General features: G+C 42.1%; 1 long non-coding RNA gene and 1 pseudogene across 2 annotated transcripts; both read left to right on the forward strand.

The window, feature by feature from the left end:
* The first annotated feature begins 2319 nt into the window (after window positions 1-2319).
* LOC148341961 (uncharacterized) lies at window positions 2320-3522 on the forward strand. Its single transcript, XR_015842188.1, has 3 exons — window positions 2320-2526; window positions 2630-2809; window positions 3220-3522. It is a non-coding gene; the product is annotated as an uncharacterized LOC148341961 (long non-coding RNA).
* A 473-nt stretch (window positions 3523-3995) lies between these two features.
* On the forward strand, window positions 3996-8632 carry LOC148341962 (uncharacterized; annotated as a pseudogene). Its single transcript, XR_015842170.1, has 2 exons — window positions 3996-4413; window positions 6999-8632. The product of XR_015842170.1 is annotated as an uncharacterized LOC148341962 (transcript).
* The last annotated feature ends 363 nt before the right edge of the window (window positions 8633-8995 follow it).

Here is an 8995-nt window from a genome sequence, read left to right on the forward strand (position 1 = left end):
TTCAGCCCCCGAAATAGGTGAGTCTACCACGGAGTCTTCAGGCTCTGCTTCCTCAATGGAAGGCGTGTCGGTAAAATTGAGGAGGTCTTCGAAGTATTCTCCCCACCGACTGACAACGTCCCGAGTCGAGGTCAGCAGCACCCCATCTCCACTATAAATAGTATTAATGATGCACTGCTTCCGTCTCCTGAGACGTCGGATGGTGGACCAGAATTTCTTCGAAGCCGTCTGGAAGTCGTTTTCCATGGCCTCACGAACTCCTCCCACGCCTGAGTTTTTGCTTCGGCAACCACCGAAGCCGTATCCCGCTTGGCCAGTCGGTACCTGTCAGCTGCCTCTGGAGTCCCACAGGCCAGAAAGGCCTGATAGGACTCTTTCTTCAGCCTGACAGCATCCCTTACCGCTGGTGTCTGCCAGTGGGTTCGGGGGTTGCCGCCACGACAGGCACCGACCACCTTACGTCCACAGCTTCGATCGGCTGCCTCAACAATGGAGGCACGAAACATGGTCCACTCAGACTCAATGTCCCCCGCCTCCCCCGGTACGTGGGCTAAGTTCTGCCGGAGGTGGGGGTTGAAACTCTGACAGGGGATTCTGCCAAGCGTTCCCAGCAGACCCTCACAATACGTTTGGGTCTGCCAAGTCGGACCGGCATCTTCCCCCACCATCGGAGCCAACTCACCACCAGGTGGTGATCAGTTGACAGCTCTGCCCCCATCTTCACCCGAGTGTCCAAAACATGCGGCCGCAAATCCGAAGACACGACCACAAGGTCGATCATCGAACTGCGGCCTCGGGTGTCCTGGTGCCAAGTGCACACATGGACACCCTTATGTTTGAACATGGTGTTCGTGACGAGCACAGAAGTCTAGTAACAGAACACCGCTCGGGTTCAGATTGGGGGTGGGGGCATTCCTCCCAATCACGCCCTTCCAGGTCTCACTGTCATTACCCACGTGAGCATTGAAGTCCCCCAGCAGAACGAGGTAGTCTCCAGGGGGAACGCTCTCCAGCACATCCTCCAAAGACTCCAAAAAGGGTAGGTACTCTGAACTGCTGTTTGGTGCATAAGCACAAACAACAGTCAGTACTCGTCCCCCCCACCTTGAGGCGGAGGGAGGCTCCCCTCTCGTCCACCGGGGTGAACCCCAATGTACAGGCGCCAAGCCCATTTCTTGCAAAAATAGGAGGAAATAGTTTGTTTCATTTGTGCTCGTTTGTGCTGTTAAAATTTTCGTTTGTGCTGCTTCGGTTCCAGAGATATTCCACTTTTTTATTTCGAGTGGTGACGTCACCCAGCGCCCCATTTTCATCCAAATGGGTCGGGAATCGTGCCATTCGTTTGTGCTCGTTTGTGCTGTTAAAAGTTTCGTTTGTGCTGCTCCGGTTCAATAGATATTACACGTTTTAATTCACGCGGTGACGTCACAAACACTAAAGCTCCGGCGTCAGTCTATTTTGTTTTGGATGCTGTCGAACAAGGAGATAGATATCGTGCTACCGCGTTCAGTTAATCATTTGAATCACTCGTATTTGTTATTAATTCCAGGTTATAAACTAGTTCCTGCAATGAACCGATGTTTTGTATGTTTTTGCGCATTTTACATTCTTCATGATCCTGGAAAGCAACTGTTGCCGGACGAACTTCAGGTAAACATGTTACACTCACTGTTGTAGCTTTTTTTGCTAGCATGCAGTAATCTTAAAATCTTCCTGTTTTCACTGCTGTAAATTACTTTAAATTCGATCTTATTTCTTTTAATATGTTGTTCTGCCGCTCACTTGTTTATTTCATCAGTAGTCATTAAAGCTATGTGATTATTTCTTGAATTATAGCAGACGTGAGGCCGAAGCATATCCGTTGAACTATTTTGAAATAAAAACAGCATAAACACACCCCTCGATGTAGCATTCCCTCATTTGAGAACAACTGAATTAATATAAAAACAGTCCATGCGTAATTGATGAGAGCCTGTAGAGAAAGTTTGGGTTGAAACAATAGCTTTGTGTAAAAAAAAAAAAAAAAAAACACCAAACTATTTACATTGCAACAATTAAGCAATCACTGCTTTGTGAAGAACAAAGCATGTGGGAAGATCTTTGTCTTTTCTGATGCTGCTTTCACTCCACTTTCCAGGTCATTGTACATCTCCCAGGCTGCCAGGATGGCCGAGTGGTCTAAGGCGCCGCGTTCAGGACCCAGTCTCCCCAGGAGGCCTGGGTTCGAATCTCGAATTTCCCCATTGTGGGACTAATAAAGGGAATATTATTATTATTATTATTATTAAAAGCAGCCCTCCTGCAGTATGCCACATCATGTCCAAGAGAATCCTGGGTCAAGCCTCTTTGAAATGCTATGACTGCTCTCAAAGTAAACATATTCTCTTGCAGCACCAGACTTCTGGGAATTTCAAGCAGGGCAACTTCTGTTCAACTCAAACCAAGGTCGGTGTCGATCCACTAAGCCTCTCCAGTTCTCAACTTCAGTAGTATGAAGACTGTAGCAGCATCAGACTCATCACCAAGGTCAACATCATTTTTTATATATTTTTCCCTCAGTATGAGAAGTAGTAGAGGCATCGTCAGGTCTTAAGACATGACCTACATCAGCTTTTTTGTTTTGCAGCAGAAATCCACGTTTCCCTCAATGAAGGCATGATGACGAGCAACGAAACGGTCAACATGAATGAGAAGACTTTCATGCTTGGAAAGCCCTTTTTTATGTTGTTGAACTCTGCTTCAACAGCTGCCAAACTTGCAGTGATGCTGGTACTTCGGAAGAGAGGGACCATTACGCCTGACCAGAGTGGTAAGTAACTTTCCTGTCTTATGATGTGGGGAATAATCTCAGGGAGGAAGTGGATGTTATCCCTGCCCCCCTCAGCCATGGCAAGTGACCTGATCTCCTCACATATTTCTGTCACCCACTGTTGAGCATTAGTGTGGATCTGCTGCTGATGCACCTCGACGGGTTCCTGTGCCTGAACCTCTTCATGTAGCATGCTGATACATTCTTCTTGTGCAATTTGAGCTTTTAGATATTTCTTCCACTTTTCTGATGGGAGAGGGGTTCCAGAACTGTCATTACCTTCAGATTCATTAAGTGCCACAATAGTGATGGCACGTAAAAGTTATTTTGCATGTTCCACACATTGTGACTTAAGTAGTTGTGCTAAATCTCAGAAAAAATCTTTTAACACGATGTATTTTATTTTTCAGGCGGTCCCACAGGGAGATCATATTGCTGCAGTGTGCAACATCTACCCTGACAAAACATGGCAGGTTTTCATGCTTAAAGCGCTCACTGATGTAGGTCTTCAAATCGGGATGAGCGGTAAAAGCTTTGGCCAGAGATCCAAGAATGGCAAGAGAAAAAGCACTCACTGCTTCTATTGGGGCCGGGGCACCTGCATGGATCCATTCCTTCAGCCACTATGTGATAGCACATATGCCATGCTTCTCTGACATCTGTACCAATGTCTTGTACACACAGTTGTGACTCCAGTAGTGACAGAAAAACGTGTCCAGTCCAATGTCTATAATGCCTGTTAGCAGGTGGGCCGCTCTTGTTCATCAAACTGCCCTAGTTGTCTCCAGTTTGGAGGGTGCTTTCTCCAGACAGCATATAACCTGGAATTAAGAAGAAAACGAGTGATTCGTGTGATTCACTGAGCGTGGTAGCACGACACCTCCCTCCTTGTTCGAACGACGGCATGAAGACTGACGCCGCAGCTCGAGTGGTCGTGACGTCACAGTTAGAAATGAAAAAGTGTAATATCTCTAGAACCGTAGCGGCACAAACGAAACTTTTGATAGCACAAACGAATGGCACCATTCCCGACCCATTTGGATGAAAATGGGGGGCTGGGTGACGTCACGAGCTGCAGCGAGTAGGTCTACAATTTCCAGCCGCATTCAAGGCATGTAACTTGTGGACGGTCCCTAAACTCAGACAGCGAAATGAACCAATCAACAAAGAGCGGACGTGACGTGCGCAAAATGCCTTTGACCTTTCGCTTAACTTAGCACACGTAGCCGTACAGTGTCCAGAAATTGTATCGAATGTACCCAAGAGACTCAACGCAGACGTCTATCGGTACTTTTGTTGACTTAAGTATCTTATGTTTAATGTTCTTTCTCGCTTTAAGTCGTCTCGATACGAGTTGGAGTTTCTCGGCCTAGTTACCTTAGCTTGTTTTAGCTTAGCTTGCTAGCTGCTAATAAAGAGTCGAGTTTGCGATCAACACGCTGCTCAGCACAGATCAAGAGTGAGCGGCAAATGTTTTCATAATTTTAATTGTTTTATGAAAATGTGCGCAAGAAAAACGGCCGAATACGAGGTGGAACTTGGTGCTGCAAAAGAGGACAACGACGCTGTAATGAAGAAGTCTCCTGTTGGCTCACGTGGAGCAGGTTTGTTCACCTCTTGTTCTAACTCACGATCGTGTACGAAACCCTTTTACGACGTCCGATGTTTGTTTTTAATGGCGAGACCTTCATCCGAACCTTCATCCGACCACAAGTTGCATTGAATTTGACATTAACGTCCAATAATGTGTGATTTGATCCCGTATCAGCACACATTTCCCCACGCAGGCAGTAATAAATCACACACATTATATATATATATATATATATATATATATTTATATATATATATATATTTTTTTTTAAGCATTTTTGAAGGTGTGCCGCTACTTCGCACCTATATATATTTATATTTATATAAATATATATATATATATTTATATAAATATATATATATATATATATATATATATATATATATATATATATATATATATATATATAATATAAATATATATATAAATATAAATATATATATAAATATATATATATATATATATAAATATAAATATATATATAAATATATATATATATATATATATATATAAATATAAATATATATTTATATAAATATATATAGGTGCGAAGTAGCGGCACACCTTCAAAAATGCTTAAAAAATATATATATATATGTATATATGTATGTATGTATATATGTATATATGTATATATATATGTATGTATATATATATGTATGTATATATATATGTATGTATATATATATGTATGTATATATGTATGTATATATGTATGTATATATGTATGTATATATGTATGTATATATGTATGTATATATATGTATGTATATATATATGTATGTATATATATATGTATGTATATATATATGTATGTATATATATATGTATGTATATATATATGTATGTATATATATGTATGTATATATATGTATGTATATATATGTATGTATATATATGTATGTATATATATGTATGTATATATGTATATATATATATATGTATATATGTATGTATATATGTATGTATGTATGTATATATATAGGTATGTATATATGGGTAGAGAGAGAGAGAGTGAAATTCATGTTATAATAAAAAAAAAAACAAATTATTATTAAAACTTGTGTTTTTATTCCCCAGCCATTATTTTTGTATTTATTCAATTACTTCTTTTTGTATTTATTTAATTACTTCGACTTTTACCTGCTGGTACGCCGTCCGGTGTGCCCTGTGAATGTTATGATCCTCCAGCAGAACTGGAGGATTGAACAGGACTCTCCAAGCGCAGACACGGGAAAAAAGGTGGTGATACAAAGATAGTGTAGCGACTTTGTAAATGGTTTAAGGGTTCTGTGTTTTCCTCTTTTCTGTGGAGGCTGTGAAGGCAGCGGGGGAGTGAATGTTATGTTGTTGTCGTTGTGTTGCTCTCTCTCTCTGATCGGCGTGGTTGCGGCCAACAGCAGCCGTTTTTGGCTTAATAATAAAAGCGTTCGCTGATGGACAAATTGGCCTGATTTATTATACAACGTTACAATATTTATTATAATCACAATATAGTCAGTGTAATCAGCGCGTCTCGCAGCAGCTGACGGCATGGCGCGAGACTATTGCTGGAGGAACGCCCACACAGCTGAAAAAACAAAAACACACGCGGCATGACAGGCACGGATCATGACAGTGAAATGAAAGGTGGCATTCTTCATTTATTTATTTATTTATTCATTCATAACTGACAGCCTCGCGCTCCGCCCGTGCCCGGGGAAGGTGCTCCTCTTCGGCTTACTGTGACGCGAGCATGCCCTCCTCCTCGGGAGCTCCCATTCGGTTAAACTTAGGGGCCGTTTGGCACCGCCCGTGCCCGGGGAAGGTGCTCATCTACGGTTTAACTGCCACGCACGCCGGCCGGAGCTCTGATACGGTCCGAACCGCGCGAAACGTCGCCACCAATCGTGTCCGGGGGAACCTGCTCTTCTTCGTCACTCTCTTCTTCGTCCACTCTCCTCTTCGGCGCACGCCGGCCGTCTAACCGCTTCAGCGCTCCCTTGTGCCGCTCGGCGAAACTACAATGCCCCCGAATATTTTTTAGACCCGCGAAGCACTGAACCCGCAAAAGGTGAACCGCGAAGTAGCGGGGTTTCACTGTACTGAATTTTTACTAGTCTTACACAATGTGAGCATTTGCAGCATTTAATTTTTAGCAAGGAGCACTTTTTTTGGAGCAATTAAAAACACATTTTGCAGCCTTGAATTCAGTTTCAAATTCATTGGGATCAAATTCTTTTGGATAACTATTTGGCCAATTACGACAGTAAGAATACAATGTAGATAAGCCATTGGTCATTTCATATTGTATTTCATTTATGGAGTTTTCTACACCATTTTGCCACTTTAAGTTTTATTCTACGAATTTGTGTCAGCTGTGTGACATTTGGTTGAACATTATGCATCCCTTTATTGTTATTTTGACACTGCGGACTATCAGTCTATCATCTATGTCATCCATCATCTGTTACCCATCTCTTAAATCCTGAGTAAAGAACCTCAACCCATCAAACCTGCCGTGCTGTATTCTGACATACCATCCTGTCCCTTGTATGCAGCCAAATTGATTCAGCAAATTAGCCCCTGCAACAATGTGTTTGTCTTGTCTTGCAGACATCAGTGAATACGTTTGTCCTCACATTAAAGAGGAAGAGGAGGATGAAGAGATCCCCCACTTTAAAGAGGAAGAGCAGCAGCAGGCCCCTCATGTTAAAAAAGAGGAGGTGCGAGAGCACGCCTGCATGAAAGAAGAGGGAAAGGATCCTCACATCAAAGTTGAGGAAGAACAAGATATCTGCAAGTTGCCATCAACTAATGTATCAATGAAGACTAAAGATGAAGGTCAAAGTGAGGCAAGCAGAGGGGCGGAGCCTCCAAGCAGCAGCTCATGTCAACACACGACAACACAAGGTGATAGAGACCACTGTGGGGGATCACAAATAGACGGTCCTATATTCCTTCAAAATCCTGCCTTTGTAATTTTCACAAGCGATGTGAGAAAGGTGAAAAATCGCTTGCCTGAGAAGAAACCTTTTGCCTGTTTAGATTGTGGCCACAAATTCTCTAAGAAGGGAAACTTAAAGGAGCACATAAGAACACACACTGGTGAGAAACCTTTTGCCTGTTCACATTGTCCCCGAAGGTTCTCTACTAGGGGAAACTTAAGAATACACACAAGAACTCACACTGGTGAGAAACCTTTTGCATGCTCAGTTTGTGGCCAAAGGTTCTCTTTTAAGGACAGCTTGAAATTACACACCAGAAAACACACTGGAGAGAAACCTTTTGAATGCTCAGTTTGTGGCCAAAGGTTCTTTTCCCGTCCGAACTTAAAAACACACGCAAGAACACACACAGGGGAGAAACCTTTTGCATGCTCAGTTTGTGGCAAAATATTCTCTCATCAGGCAAGCTTAAATAGACACACTAGAACACACACTGGTGAGAAATCTTTTGCATGCTCAGTTTGTAACCAAAAGTTCTCTTCGAAGGGAAACTTCGTAGTTCACGCAAGAACACACACAGGGGAGAAACCTTTTGCATGCTCAGTTTGTGACCAAAAGTTCTCTAGGAAGGCAAACTTAGTAGTTCATACAAGAACACACACAGGGGAGAAACCTTTTGTTTGCTCAGTTTGTGGCCAAAGGTTCTTTTCTCGTCCAAACTTAAAAACACACACAAGAATACACACTGGTGACAACCCTTTTGCATGCTCAGTTTGTGGCAAAATATTCTCTCATCAGGCGAACTTAATTAGACACACTAGAACACACACTGGTGAGAAACCTTTTGTATGCTCAGTCTGTGGCCAAAAATTCTCTTTAAAGGGAGGCTTAGTAGTTCACACAAGAACACACACAGGGGAGAAACCTTTTACATGCTCAGTTTGTGGCAAACTATTCTCGCAGAAAGTGGGCTTAGTAAATCACTCCAGAATCCACACTGGTGAGAAACCTTATGCCTGTTCATGTTGTGACCGCATGTTCTCTCTTAAGGCAGACTTAACACGTCACACCAGAACACACACTAGAGAGAAACCTTTTGAATGCTCAGTTTGTGGCCAAAAGTTCTCTTATCGTCCAAACTTAAAAGCACATGCAAGAATACACACTGGTGAGAAATCTTTTGCATGCTCAGTTTGTGACCAAAAGTTCTCTACGAAGGGAAACTTAGTAGTTCATGCGAGAACACACACAGGGGAGAAACCTTTTGCATGCTCAGTTTGTGACCAAAAGTTCTCTAGGAAGGGAAGCTTAGTAGTTCATACAAGAACACACACAGGGGAGAAACCTTTTGTTTGCTCAGTGTGTGGCCAAAGGTTCTCTGTTGAGGAAAAATTAAAAATTCACACGAGAAAGCACACTGGTGAAAAACCTTTCACCTGCTCAGTCTGTGGCCAACGCTTCTCACAGAAGGTAATGGTCAAGAGACACAAATGCGCGAGTGACAACTGCAAAAATCAAGAAGCATGAAATGAGAATGTTTACGATTAACGGCTCAAGTGTTTCATGTGAGATTATTTTTTATTATTTTTACAAAATTCACATTATTTTATTCTATGTAACAATTTATTTTCACATATTGTGTTCATGTCTATAATCCTCCCTTTG

This window comes from Idiotropiscis lumnitzeri, chromosome 2, assembly GCF_059441095.1.
Source record: "Idiotropiscis lumnitzeri isolate Australia: NSW breed Sydney's pygmy pipehorse chromosome 2, RoL_Ilum_1.0, whole genome shotgun sequence".
In the NCBI taxonomy this organism is placed as follows: domain Eukaryota; kingdom Metazoa; phylum Chordata; class Actinopteri; order Syngnathiformes; family Syngnathidae; genus Idiotropiscis; species Idiotropiscis lumnitzeri.